Below are 16,029 nucleotides of genomic sequence, written 5' to 3'. Positions count from 1 at the left end.
TGTCTAAAGAGACTTTTTTACATCTATGACAACAGTGTTATTCATTTTTGTTATTGTCTGGTCTAAGGGTGCAAAACAATAATGCTGTCATTGGTGTCATGAAGTAATATTTAAGAGGTTAGTTAAATAAATTACATAGAAAGTAAACTGATCAAAACATATAGAAATAATACAATATCAAAAAACTTAACAGATGGGCACAAAATGCTGCCCAAACACACGCAATGTGCAATAATATTAAACAATTTTAAAATTTGACTTTTAATGCCAGTTTCAAGAAATTGTTAATTTTTCTCTTCAAATACTTCTTGGAGGAATTGAAAGGAAACATAACCATTTAACTGACATTTAAACTTTTGATATCATCTTCCATATCAGCCAAGTACATGAGCAAGTTATGAACTCAAGCACAATCTGGTTGTGTCTACATACAGTGTGGCATACATGAAGTTGTATACCAGAAACATCAAACACTGGTGAGTCTTTTCCGTGGAGGAAGAACCTACTTGTCAGAGGGCAGTAAATGACATGGAGATGAGGACTTTGTTTCATCTTTGTTGCTGAGGGGAGCTATGATGTGGCCAGATCTAAAGATTTACTAGCCAAAATTTGTTATCAATCACTTTCGCCCACTACTGCTTCCAATAGAATAATTCTGCTCTTCTACACTGGGTTACTTCCATATAGCGCAATGGCCTGCAGGAAAGATCTGATCTATGACTGGTTTCAATCTGGCCCACGGAAGAAATTTGTGCTAGAGTGAGTGAGATACTCGCATTGTACTCCACCAGAGATGCTTTTTTGGATATTTTTGCCAATGCTCGGCTCACCTCCTGGGATTTGCAGCTCATGACATACATTATTTACTGCTTACTGCCTATGTCCATGCTACACATGGATAGATTACAAATGTTGAACAATGGTTGCAGCAGCCATAACTTTGTGAACAAACTAGTTATCTGTTTTTGGTTAACATATAAATATCTGTGGTAGCTGTTTATTAATTCCATGCAAGTGTTGGTGAGCATCTTTATTGAGTTTATTCGGAAAATTTCTGGTATTAGGAAGAGAAAATTAGATGCTTAATGTTGCCAACTCTAGGAGAAATGGATGGACATTTATTTCTTTACTATGTAGAAAGATAAACCTGCTTTCTGGTGTAGTGAATCACTAAATGAGGTGAAAGAATATCATATGAAAAGCACTTTTCTACGAAAGACATTGCTCACCAACAGCTTGCAGGGCAATTGTGGAAAGACAAAATGAAAATATTAATTTCCAATTTGGACAAGCAACAGCAAACACATACCAAACCAAGGACATGGTGAAACAACTCAGTTAAAGCTAGTTTCTATAATGAATAGAAAAACTGCCAACTGTTAAAGCTTTTTGCTGAAGGCAATGGACATTGCAGATGTATTATATCCTGATAAAGAAAAAGAGTTTGAAAAAAGAAGTATCAAGATGAGCAGTTGTATGCCAAATTGTTATAACGGCTGACGACATTAAAATAAAGTTTGTGAGATCATGCTGCCACACTTGAAGCATTTGCGATCACTTTGGATGAGAGCACTGATTTGTCAGACAGAGCTCTGTCAACAATCTTTTGATTGTGGTGTAGATGTGGAGTTCATCATAATGGAAGAACAATTAGGATTACAACCATTAAAGGGAGACACTACTGGTGAAGATATTTTTTGAGGAGAGATCAGGAAGGTTCAATCTGCAGAGGAGTCAGCTCGCTGGAGTTTGTTCTGAAGGAGCACCTGTGATTGTCAGTTCACCAAAAGATTTTAGTGGTACATTAAATGAAAAATCTGCTGAATAAATATTTAGAAAATCAATTTAACAAGTTTTCACTATATTATCCATCAACAAAGTTTGTGTGCTAAATTAATTAAAATCGAAACTGTCATGGCTGTGGTTAACAAGAGCATCAATTTTATAAAGTCCTACACATTACATCGCCACCATTTCAAACTACATTTTGACAACCTGTGATGCGATCATGGAGATTTAACTTACTATTGCAAAGGGAGAAGGCTGAGAGTGTGCAAAATGCTGAAACATTTTTACAATCTTTGACAATAAATAGCAGATTTCATGGCTGTCAAAAAGAAATTGCTGCCTCAAGTAATCAAGCCCTAATGGATTTGTGATTTAGTATTTCTGGTTAACTTCACAAGTTACTTAAATGACTTAAGGGGATACGGAATCACCTATCCCCGCAATGTTAATATATGCCTACTATAGGGAACATTTTCTCACAAACTACTGGAGACAGAGAGGTAAAAATTTTACTGTATGTGCATTCATATGTTACAACAATACTGAAACAACAGTTTATTGTCAAAGTATTTTCTTACAGAGATATTGTACATTTATTTTTAAGTAAATTTTTTCCATCGCTTTTTACTAGACTATCACCCCTAAGTCTTTTGTAAATCAAGTAATTAAAAAATCGTTGTTTCAGTATGTAATAGGGACCTATGTCACTACGTCATAAAAATTTCAGACTTCTAGGTTGACCAGTACCTGAGATAATGTTCCTAGATGAAGTAAAAAGTAAACTTACGGGAAACGAGAAAGAAGATTAAAACATTCCTGATCCGTAGCTAATACCCCCTTCACAGTCTTCATAATCATCTTCAAGTCTTCTTTTGGCACCCCTCTGCACCTGTCTTGCTTTTTTCACTAATGTCTTGATTATATTATCAGCATGCCTTAGTCTGTGCTGATCTAAAAAGAACATAGCACGTACCGTACGGGAACCAACACACATACCCAACTTTTGAAGGACCTGGCATTTAGTTATATTTCCAAGATTGAAGGTTGCCACAGCATCATACACACCAAAATGTAGTGTATTAATTCCGACAAACACTGTTTTTGGGAGACGATGCCATATCACACTATTCAAGCACTCGTTGGGGTTCTGCGTTTTTCCGTGAAGACATTTCATCAGAAGACTTCTGTCAGCCAGATCTCTGAAAATGGGCTTTATTTCTGCCATGATGGCTGATGGTAGACTGTGGTGGTGAATGTATTTCTCTCCTGTTGTTAGTCCCCTATTGTATTTACACCAGCTGTTTTCACCTTTGGGGCACAAACCATGTTGTGGATGCTCATCCGTGGATGCGGTGTGGAAATATAAAGCCCATATAGCTCTCCTCATTTCTTCAAGATTGCCTGTATTTTGCCTGATTGCAAGGCCATAGCAGTTCTGAATGTGGTCTATTATGGAATCAGTCAATCTTCCTCTGCCATCCAAGGTTTTCCCATCATCTAGTTTTTTCCCTTTCATAACTGATTTTAACCTTCTCAGCCTGGCACCCATTCTCTTCTGCACATGTCCTATACATTCAAGTTTGCTTATATTTACACTGTTCCCATATGGTTTGCTTTCCAAAACTTCTTTGAATGCTTTAGAGTCACCATCTCCCAGATATTTGACATAGCGAACATTATACCACTGTGAAGAGCGATGAAAAATTTTCTTCACCCCAGCAACCTCCATGCCACCACTACTACCATAATAATTAGCAATACAGTCATCACTGTGTTCATTTTTCAGCCTGCCTGTGCACCTACAGTATTTAGACATTATTGCAACATCAATAACCTTGCCAGTATCAACACTAGTTGCTGTTACAACACCATTGTTGGAGGTGTGGCCCCTTTTCTGCCACGTGCCATCAAACGCCACTGTGAGGTCACGACTGCCGTCATTTTCTTCCACTGATTCTTCCACAGCAACCTGCATTGACTTCTGTGCTACATCTTCAACTGCAGATCCTAGTACATAATTGTAAGCTTCAAACTTTGAAGGTGCACTTGGAAGATTTAGAACACCACATAGCATATCACCAGCTGCTTTGCCCTTACCAATTGCTCGCAATCCATAAACTAACCTAATATTTACACTATAAAGTTCAGTTTTCTTGTATCCATTATTTACAGTTACTGAAACCGAACTTGGAAACTTACAGCTGTATTTACAAACACTGCATATTAAATTAAACTGGGCAGCCAGGCCAACATGGGATTCTACTTTCAGAGAAACGTTTCCATGACATTTTTTGCAGCACAAACTGTTTTCAAGAGCTTCACACAATATATTCGTATCAATGAGTTCAAAAACTTCATTCCCTCTATCAAGTAAATTATATTTCTCTTCCAAATCTCTTAGTTTTTTATGAGAAGCACTGTTTTCATTTGGTGTAAGTTCGTTCGGCAAATCAGTAATAAGTGGATTCACATTTTCCAACAGTGATGATGATGAACTGCTTTGCTTTGCTAATGAATCATTATTTCTTTTCTTTTGCCAGTTCACACGCTTTTTAAATACTTTTGCTTTAGCTCTAGGCATTTTCACTGCGAAAAATGAAGCACTAAATACGAAATAACTCAACAACAACTACTTTCTTATATCACACTGTTTACAAAACAGTCCCGCCACAAAGTCAAAGAGTAACTTGAGGAAACCAGAGAGAAACATTTTCGGGCAACTAGTGTATAAATAGTCGCTGGAAACCGGGATATTTGAATTCATGTCACTTTAAAGGTACTGCCAAAAAGTTCATGGTCAGCCACGAGAGACGTGTATAACTAAAGCGCAATACCCGATCTCACAAATATATAAAAATAAAATAGTTATAATTGTAGTAGAGCTATGTATGATACGTCATTTTAAAGAGGAAACATGGCAGAATATAATACGCCAATAAAAAAAAATTCGATTTTTTAACCCAAAATCCGATTCCGTATCCCCTTAAATTACAAGCTCTAGATTCAAGGTCAGTTACCTCATGAATTACACATCCATCTGGAAGTTTTTCAAACTGAGATGCACTTGTGACAAATGCAGATGGGAGCTGGAACTGTTACAATCTTTCTACAGTGTCAGCTCAAGAAAATATTGATTACATTATTTATGATGATGAATGGAAATCATTATTATTGCAGTTTGCCACAAGATATTGTGATTTCAGAAATGCAGACAGCACTTTTGCTATATCTGCTAACACAATAAAGTGTGGCATAAAAAGTGCTGCAGAAAATTTTCGAATGGAACTCAAGTTTCAAGGAGCTTTCTCTTTGAAATCTAAATTTGATGAAGTACGCAAGATCTAGTTTCATAAAACTTATTTGACTGGAAAAATATGCACAACTGAGATCATTTGCAAGAAAGAACATGTCTTTTCAGAAGCACATATAAGCGAAAGTTTTTTTTTTCTTCTTTTCTTTCTTTCTTTCTTTTCTTTACATGAAAATAAATACATGCAATATACATACAAAGTTTGCAGACGACAACCTGGAAAATAACTTAAGACTCTGTGTCAGTGATATTTATCCAGAAATGAACAATCTAGTGTTAAGCTTGGATTTCACATTAATTTGTAGTTCATTATTTTTTTTAAATCAATAAACCACTTTAAAGATACTTTTTTGGGTTCTTATTAAGTGTGACTTTGCTGTTTTCCTAATGGCTGATGGTAAAATTTGTGTCCAGTGTATTGAATTTAGACATATCACCATGTTTCACATAAGTTTCTATCCAAGATAATATTAACATGTTGTTGGAAAGGTGTATTTTGAGTATAAGTTACTGTGATGAATTGTCATGAAACAAGGGGCTGAGCTAAAATATATTATCCGGCAACAAACAGTCTTAGATGGTACAGTTTCGATCTTATGTACCAGGAGTGCTGCTGTCAAGTTGTTTGTTTTCTCTTTGGATATTAGGCTGACATTTGATTGTCATAATATTTCACACATTTTGCTGTCCTATATTCTTGTATTGAATTTTGAGTTTCTGTGTATGATAATATTCACAATCTCTTAAAAATGTGTCTTTTGATGTTTAACACCTCAAGCCTATGCGATCAATCATCAAGTGTTTTTGGACAAACATTTGAAAAAAGCTTGTTAATCATAGGGTTTGTGGATTATGAGTAAAAGCACTTGTGCTACTGGTGTAATAGTCTGCAGTATTTATTATTTTACAAATCATTTCTAGGCTGTTATGCCATCATCAGGTAGAAAGATAAATGGGTGTGGCTGCAAAATTTGATAGGATCAAGGATTTTAAAATAGTCCATCACAGATCATCTCAGTTTGTTTCCAAACATGACAATTGTTAATTTTTTGTTTAGGACAAGAAAAAAATTCCTAGACTTCTCAGTTGAAAATACACTTTTCCCTGGTTGTAAATACATTATAACCGAGGTGAAAGTACATTTTTTTTCCATGTTAAGTGACTTTCTACTTTCCCTCGGAGCTGTAAAACTTATCAGTCCTTTGAATGGTAAATGTTTTATACAATGGCATAGAACTTTCCAGCACTTTAAGAGGTGAAACTAGCAAAAAACAAAATGTTTTGGGACAATTTTTGATGCACAGGAACATGTACACTGCATATTTTCCTATTACAAAAGTATAAATACGAATTCCACCAAATACAGCATGGTAGCTTTCAAAGCACCAAAAACAAGATAGTGATGTGCTTTTGTTAGCTAATCATGGCTCATGTCACTTGATATCGACCCAATGACAGCAGATATTCAGAGCACAGGAAACACGAAGAAATCAGCCAAGCAACATCACTGTTAAGTAGTGCAAACACACAAACAGAAAAAATTAATGGTTTAAATTAATGTACATATAGTATAGCTACAAGAAAAAGCCAAACTCTCACATATAATATTGGTCATCAAACATTATTTTCTTTTTTTTCTTTTTTCTATGGATGTGACTGGGCAAGATCCTAAGACCACAGCTTCAATTACAGCAGCAGAATATTTCCGACAAGCACAATTATAAATTTCAATGTCATGCATGAAACATTTCATGGGTTACCTGTCTGTATACATGTTATGTCAAGCACTTTGACTTCTTCATAGAAATGCCAATTACGTGTGAAATTGCTCAAGAACTCACCTAGCACTTTTTTTAAGGATAATTACACTTTTTGCCTTTGTTATTGCATAATCTATAATTTATGATAAACTAACCGTGAATTTGCTCTTTTTTAGCATGTGTTACCCTGGCCTTCTGGGTCCAAAATTTTTCTAAATGGCTGGTTCTCAATGTGTTAAGTTTTAAATGAGAGTCTAATACTCTGTGATTTAAGAAATTCAGCACACTTTCTCACACATAATGTAATGCATCTTGCGTAAAGGGAAATTTACTTTGAAAGTAACGCTTCTCAAACCATCATTGTGCCGTTGTAAATGGCGCATTTTCTTTGCAACTTAAATTTTATGTTGGTGTTATTCTCTCGTTTACATTTTATCGGTGCAGTAACTGTGCTGATTTCAGAGGTGAACAGTATTTGCAATATTCATTCTAGGTACAACTCTGCCCCACTGATGAGTACAGTTTCAACCATTTGAATGAGGTCGCATTGTGGGCCTGTGGGAAGCTAGGTGGATGTATTGACAGATTGCTGCACACATTGGGCACAATATATCAGTAGTTTGTCACTGCTCTCAACAGTAGTCTGTGGATCATTCCCACACCTCCAGACCTGGCCCTGAATGACCATGTAATATACATGCATGTCAAGATCGACTCATTATGCGAGTGGTGGTGTCTGACTAAACATCATCTAGGGCCAAAATCTGGGCACACTTTGCACCTGCTGTGTCATCAGGGACTGGGGACCATCTGCTTGCAGCAGGATTATGATCATGTGTGCCTCTGGTCAGGTTACCACTGACACTATAAAAACTGTCAGTCAAGCATGGCTATTCTGGTGTTGTGAAATACTTGATTGATGGCTGGAATAGAGCTCTGTTGTCTTCAGTGACAGACTGCATTTTCTCACAACACAAAGGTCCCATTCCAGGCTTTAAGGTGGACACACACACACACACACACACACACACACACACACACACACGTTAGTTGCAACTCATGGTAACAATTGGTGTTTCAGTGGGATATAGTAACCAGTGCCCACTACACTGCGCAAGCTACTATCCCCATGCTACTGCCTTTTCTCCGACAGGAAGGTGATAGCTTTTTCCCCCCACAGCATGACTTTAGGAGTAAAATTGCAGTTCCTCTACAAGATGTTGGAAGTATGGGACCTCTCCTCAGGTCACCATCATACTCACTGACAATGGACACCCGGGGTAGTGCAACCCACATTACACTGCTAAACACAGCCCATTGCCATTCATCAGCAGTCCATGCTATCTGTGTTGTGGTGTTAACAGCAGGCTACAAGTGGCAGTTTTAATTCTGTACATAGCTGCAGTTACACTCTGAGCAACTGAGTAGGGTGACACAGAATGTTGCAGGGAGACCATTACTTGTTCTTGGATGACAGGCACAAGTGTGAAAGAGTTGTGACGTGCTTGGTACACAATATGGTGTTTCTCTCTGGTGATAGACAGACTTGTTTTCATGGTCAACTGGAACTGTTATTACAGATACGTTTGCGTTCATGTTACCATGCAGTCCAATATCAGCCCACAGTGACATCTGAATGCACCAAAACTCTGGATACGGCATGATTCAGCTATCCGACCAAATGGAGAGACAGAATGAGGCTCCTCCCCAACCGTGAGATGCTGATAATGCTGCCTCATATTACTATGTGGCATTTCTGTGATGATCCAAAATCTGTCACTATTAACATCCCTCATATAGCCTATCAGACTTTGTAACAATGCAGAACATGAAAAACACTATACCCAGGCCACTGAAACTTTGCACTTAATGTATGCATTTCAAGTTGGCAGCATAACAGCTTAACGAGTAAAAAACAAGAAGCGCAAGGCGCTAGGCATAGGGTGTGAACTAATCCCAGCATGGTAACCCCTGCCAATTGTGACATCAAAGCTCCTGCATTGCTGGCACTGTTTGTTATGACTATAAACAATATATGTTGCATATCCTCCAATGAACCCTGGACCTTGCCATTGGTGTGGAGGCTTGCATGCCTCAGCAATACAGATAGCCCTACCGTAGGTGCGACCACAATGAAGGGGTATCTGTTGAGAGGCCAGACAAATGTGGTTCCTGAAGAGGGGCAGCAGCCTTTTCAGTAGTTGCAGGGGCAACAGTCTGTATGATTGATTGATCTGGAATTAACCAAAACAGCCTTGCTGTGCTGGTATTGCAAATGGGTGAAAGCAAGGGAAACTACAGCTGTAAGCTTTCCTGAGGGCGCGCAGCTTTACTGTATGGTTAAATGATGATGGTGTCCTCTTGGGTAAAATATTCTGGAGGTAAAATAGTCCCCTATTCGGATCTCACGTGGGAGGGGGGGGGGGGGGGGGGGGGGTAATGCTCAGGAGGATGTCAGGATGTCGTTATGAGGAGAAACTGGCATTCTACAGATTAGAGCACGGAATGTCAGATTCTTTATTTGGGCAGGTAGGTCAGAGAATTTAAAAAGGGAAATGGAGAGGTTACAGCTAGATATAGTGGGAATTAGTGAAGTTTGGTGGCAGGAGTAACAAGACTTCTTGGTCATGTGCATACAGGGTTATAAATACAAACTAAAATAGGGGTAATGCAGGAGTAGGTTTAATAATGAATAAAAAAATAGAAGTGCGGGTAAGCAAATACGAACAGCATAGTGAATGCATTATTGTAGCAAAGATAGACATGCAGTGCATGCCTCCAACAGCAGTACAAGTTTATATGACAACTAGCTCCACAGATGACGAAGAGATTGAAGAAATGTATTATGAGATAAAAGAAATTATTCAGACAGTGAAAGGAGACAAAAATATAATAGTCATGGGGGACTGGAATTTGATAGACAGAAAAGGAAGAGAAGGAAAAGTAGTAGGTGAATATGGAATGGGGGTAAGGAATGAAAGAGGAAGCCGCCTGGTAAAAGTTTGCACAGAGAATAACTTAATCATAGATAACACTTGGTTTGCGAATCATGAAAGAGGTTGTATACGCAGAAGAAGCCTTGAGAAACTGGAAGGTTTCAGATAGATTATATAATGGTGAGACAGAGATTTAGGAACAAGGTTTTAAATTGTAAGACATTTCCAAGGGCAGATGTGGACTCTGACCACAATCTATTGGTTATGAACTATAGATTAAAACTGAAGAAACTGCAAAAAGGCGGGAATTTAATGAGAAGGGGACCTGGATAAACTGAAAGAACCATAGGTTGTAGAGAGTTTCAGAGAGAGCATTAGATTGACAAGAACGTGGGAAAGAAATACAGTAGAAGAAGAACGGGTAGCTCTGAGAGATGAAATAGTGAAGGCAGCAGAGGATCAAGTAGGTAAAAACACAAGTGCTGGTAGAGATCCTTGGGTAACAGAAAAGATATTGAATTTAATTAATGAAAGGACAACATATAAAAATGCAGTAAATGAAGCAGGCAAAAGTGAATACAAACGTCTCAAAAATGAGATCTACAGAATCTGCAAAAATGGATAAGCAGGGATTGATACAGAACAATTGTTAAGGATGTAGAGGCATATATCACTAGGGGTAAGATAAATAATGCGTACAGGAAAATTAAAGAGACCTTTGGAGAAAAGAGAACCAGTTGTACGAATATCAAGAGCTTGGATGGAAAACCAGTTCTAAGCAAAGAAGCGAAGGCAGAAAGGTCAAAGGAGTATACAATGTGTCCCATTTATCTTGACCACCCTAAGTAACTGTCCGCCCAGATGCAAATTACAAAATGTTTCCAGAAAATGTTCTTTAGCCATCAGTGGGACATCAATCAGCATGATTGCCTTCGTTGTAGCTTTGTTTTCACAAAGATATGAACAGCGGAATGACTTTTTTAAATTGCACCCTATATTTTTTATTCAGTAATTCATTTCTTCTCCTAAGGACCTATTCAAAAATGTATCACAGTGTACTATTCACTGAAACACAACATTATTAATTAAATAACACAACATTAACTTTGAGCCCAGGATCACAAACTAGTCCACTTGCTGGAGTTGTCAGAAAACAAATGAAAACCAAGTAAAAACATAACAAAAAATTGTCTTTGATATTCCTGTACCATTGCCCAGGAGTAGAACATTTAAAGGTGATCCTGGACACCAATACACTGGTGCACTCATTGATTGAAAGACTTATTTACTGCCTCCAGTAATTCCAGCGAGAACAGTAGCGTCGGCAAATTCATCTGTGCAAGTGCTACGACGATTGCATTGTCATGGGTTGAATCTTTCCGTTTCCTGACGCGTCGCAACAAGACGAGAAAACGTTCATTGGGAAGGTGGGTTCCTGACAGGATATTGCTCTCTGTACAGTTCTGCTGCCTGCGTAGCATTTCGTCTACCTTCAACAACAATAATAATGAAAGAAACGTTATGTCGATGCAGTTTGTAGGAAGGACAGCCTTTACTGTATGCCTACTCTACACAACAGTATTTAAAAGGACTAAACTACGGTACTAAATGTACCCGTACATAAGAAAACAATCAGCACGTGGATGTGTTCCATTACCCCGAGTACCAGCACTAAGCGCAGAGAGCGTCAACGTCAATGTTGTTTTATGTAATTGATGATGATGATGATGATGATGTTTGGTTGGAGGGGGGGGGGGGGGGGGGGGGGGCTCAACTGCACGATTATCAGCGCGCTTACAAATGCCCAAGCTCTGCTCAGTCCAATCTCGCCCCTTTCAGGAATGATGATGAAATGATGAGGACAACACAAACACCCAGTCATCTCAAGGCATTATGTAATTAATAACTTTGTGTTTGAGTGAATAGTACACTGCGATTCATTTTTGAATATGTCTTTAGGGGAGAAAATGAATTACCAAATAAAAAATTCAGGGTGCCATTTGAAAAAGTCACACCGCTGTTCATATCTTTGTAAAGAAATAAAGTTACAATGAACACAATCATGCTGATTGATGTCCTCCTGATGGCTAAAGAACATTTGCTTGAAACATTTTGTAATTTGCATCTGGACAAACAGTTATTTAGGGTGGTCAAGATAAATGGGACACCCCATATAGAGGGTCTGCACAAGGGTGATGTACTTGAGGGCAATATTATGGAAATGGAAGAGGACGTAGATAAAGATGAAATGGGAGATATGATACAGTGTGAAGAATTTGACAGAGCACGGAAAGACTTAAGTCGAAACAAGGCCCTGAGAGTAGACAACATTCCATTACAACTACTAATAGCTTTGGGAGAGCCAACTCTGACAAAACTCTACCATCTGGTGAGAAAGATGTATAAGATAGGTGAAATACCCTCAGACTTCAAGAAGAAAATAATAATTCCAATACCAAAGAAAGCAGGTGTTGACAGGTGTGAAAATTACCAAACTATCAGTTTCATGAGTCATGGCTGCAAAATACTGACACAAATTCTTTACAGATGAATGGAAAAACTGGTAGAAGCCGATCTTGGGGAAGATAAGTTTGGATTTCGTAAAAATGTTGGAACATATGAGGCAATACTGACCCTATGACGTATCTTAGAAAATAGATTAAGGAAAGGTAAACCTACGTTTCTCGCATTTGTAGACTTAGAGAAAGCTTTTGACAATGTTGACTAGAATAGTCCCTTTCAAATTCTGAAGGTTGCAGTGGTCAAATATAGGGAGTGAAAGGCTATTTACAATTTGTACAGAAACCAGATGGCAGTTATAAGAGCCCAGGAGCATGAAAGGGAAGCAGTGGTTGGGAAGACAGTGAGACAGGGTTGTAGCCTATCTCCAATGTTATTCAATCTGGATATTGAGAAAGTAGTAAAGGAAACAAAAGAAAAATTTGGAGTAGGAATTAAAATCCATGGAGAAGAAATAAACACTTTGAGGTTTGTCGATGACATTGTAATTCTTTCAGAGACAGTAAAGGACCTGTAAGAGCAGTTGAACAGAATGCAGAGTGTCTTGAAAGGAGGATATAAGATGAACATCAACAAAAGCAAAACAAGGATAATGGAATGTAGTCGAATTAAATCACGTGATGCTGAAGGAATTACATTAGGAAATGAGACACTTAAAGTAGTAGATGAGTTCTGCTATTTTGGGAGCAAAATAACTGATGATGGTCGAAGTAGAGAGGGCATAAAATGTAGACTGACGATGGCAAGGAAAGCATTTCTAAAGAGAAAGTTGTTAGCATTCAGTATAGATTTAAGTATCAGGATGTCTTTTCTGAAAGTATTTGTGTGGAGTGTAGCCATGTATGGAAGTGAAACATGGACGATAAATAGTTTAGACAAGAATAGAAGCTTTCGAAATGTAGTGCTACAAAGGAATACTGAAGATTACATGGGTAGATCAGCTAATTAATGAGGAGGTACTGAATAGAATTGGGGAGAAGAGGAATTTGTGGCACAACTTGACTAGAAGAAGGGATCAGTTGGTAGGACACATTCCGAGGTATCAAGGGATCATCAATTTAGTATTGCAGGGATGCATGGAGGGTAAAAAACATAGAGGGAGACCAAGGCATGCATACACTAATCAGATTCAGAAGGATGTAGGTTGCAGTAGTTACTCAGAGATGAAGAAGCTTGGACAGGATGGAGTAGCACGGAGAGTTGCATCAAACCAGTCTCTGGACTGAAGACCACAACAACAACAACATATGTATGGTTTCTACTGTGTGCCTGTATTGTATTGCGCTTTGTTTCACTGTGATTTAGAAAATCCTGATACTCGAAAAGAAAAAAAACTGTTTGCCTAGTGACAATCCTTTGCATTAGGATGTGCTGCTAGACAGTGAGGCATGGAAGTTACCACACAGAACCCACGAGTTTTAGGAGCAGGAGAAAGAATACACAAGGATTCATGGACAGCATCAGTTTATTCTGATAAAGTTTTGAAACAAACATCAAAAGTTCTTGGAATTAGAGCAATACTAGTTGTAAGCAAGGGAGAATTATTGCAAAAGCTGAAAGATGTAGGTGTGAGCTCTTACAATTCAGAGCCTTCTGGATCAGACAATATATTTTTAGTGATGCCTGGAAAGAAGAAAAAGCAGCCTCACCCTGTCATTGACTTAGATGCTTTGAAGACTGGCACAATTTGCAGACATATTTGTGCTTACTACAGCAGGAAAGAGTGTCCTGCTGCAGTAAAGTTACTAGTGTCGTTAAAAGAAAGTGAACTTTTCGGGTGTTGGCAAAGTCACTAAAAATTGTGGTGAAAAGTATGGATTTCCATTACAAAACGCTAGATGAACACAAAGCTCTGTTTGAAAAGGTGCATACTGTTATGGCCTGAAACACATTCTTGTAAAAATTGTGGGCAAAGACATTGATTTTGTTTGTGATGCTGACCATGAAGACTGTTTTAACACTGATTAGGACAACAGTGATGTTAGCAAGCTAGACGGATTTGCTATGAAATGGTGAGTGACAGGCTACAAATATCGGTTATTTATTGCATCAGTGTCATTACAAAATGTAGAGCAAGAAGTTAAAGTCTCTGTTATTTTTATTTTGTAAACTATGTACCGTTTTGTTTTCAAGATATAGGTCATGATCAAATGCTTTTTTCTCTATTTCTTTGCTGCATTATCGAAAGCGTGTCTTTGTTATGATTACGTCCACATTATTATGCAGTTGTTAATTTGCTGCCACTGTGGTAGCAAGTCAAAAACAAACTCTTATGTATACTATTATTGCTCAGTAGCTTACATTTACGAGATGGAACAGAAAACTGTATTGTCTGCTATGTGTGGGCTGCTGTTGAAACATTGCTAGTGCAATATAGCCAACCTAATTTGACATAATGCGAACTGCCAAATGCAATGTTTTGACGGCACAGGTACACTATGTGATCAAAAGTATCCTAACACCTGGCTGAAAATGACTTACAAGTTTGTGGCACCCACAATCGCTAATGCTGTAATTCAATATGGTGTTGGCCCACTCTTAACCTTGACGACAACTTCCACACTCGCATACATTCAATCAGGCGCTGGAAGGGTTCTTGGGGAATGGCAGCCCATTCTTCATGGAGTGCTGCACTGAGGAGAAGGTATCAATGTTGGTCGGTGAGGTCTGGCATGAAGTCGGCGTTCCAAAACATCCCAAAGGTGTTCTATAGGATTCAGGTCAGGACTCTGTGCATCCATTACAGGGATGTTGCTGTTGTGTAACCACTCCGCCACAGGCAGTGCATTATGAACAGGTGCTCAATCGTGTTGAAAGATGCAGTCGCTATCCCCAAACTGCTCTTCAACAGTGGAAAGCAGGAAGGTGCTTAAAACATCAATGTAGGCCTGTGTTGTGATAGTGCCATGCAAAACAACAAGGGATGCAAGCCCCCTCCATGAAAAACATGACCACAACATAACACCACCACCTCCGAATTTTACTGTTGGCACTACACAAGCTGGCAGATGACGTTCGCCGGGCATTCGTGATACCAACACCCTGTCATCGGAGATCGCCACATTGTGTACCGTGATTCGTCACTCCACACAATGTTTTACAACTATTCAATCATCCAATGTTTACGCTACTTACACCAAGGGAGGCATCATTTGGCATTCACCGACGTCATGTGTGGCTTATGAGCAGCCGCTCGACCAAGAAATCCAAGTTTTCTCACCTCCTGCCTAACTGTCGTAGTACTTGCAGTGGATCCTGATGCAGTTTGGAATTCCTGTGTGATGGTCTGGATAGATGTCTGTCTATTACACATTACAACCCTCTTCATCTGTTGACAGTCTCTGTCAGTCAACAGACGAGGTCAGCCTGTACGCTTTTGTGCTGTACGTGTCCCTTCGAATTTCCACTTCACTATCACATTGGAAATAGTGGACCTAGGTATGTTTATGAGAGTGGAAACCTCCAGTACAGACATATGACACAAGTAACACCCAATCACCTGACCACGTCCAAAGTCTGTGAGTTCCGCGGAGAGCCCCATTCTGCTCTCTCACAATGTTTAATGACTACTGAGGTCGCTGATATGGAGTACCTGGCAGTAGGTGGCAGCACAATGCACCTAATATGAAAAACATATGTTTTTGGGGGTGCCTGGATACTTTTGATCACATAGTGTATAATGCACTCTAATAGCCATTCTGTTTGTCACAAAGAA

At 38.7% G+C, this 16,029-nt stretch overlaps 1 protein-coding gene across 1 annotated transcript in view; it reads right to left on the bottom strand.

Annotated features, from left to right (window-relative positions):
- Nucleotides 1-16,029, bottom strand: part of LOC124602586 (ubiquitin carboxyl-terminal hydrolase 34) — a 499,996-nt gene that overhangs the window by 74,585 nt on the left and 409,382 nt on the right. The window lies entirely within an intron of this gene.

Source organism: Schistocerca americana, chromosome 1, assembly GCF_021461395.2.
Source record: "Schistocerca americana isolate TAMUIC-IGC-003095 chromosome 1, iqSchAmer2.1, whole genome shotgun sequence".
Classification (NCBI taxonomy): Eukaryota; Metazoa; Arthropoda; class Insecta; order Orthoptera; family Acrididae; genus Schistocerca; species Schistocerca americana.
The sequence above is the reverse complement of the archived record's forward strand: the minus strand, read 5'-3'. Positions and strand labels throughout refer to the sequence as shown.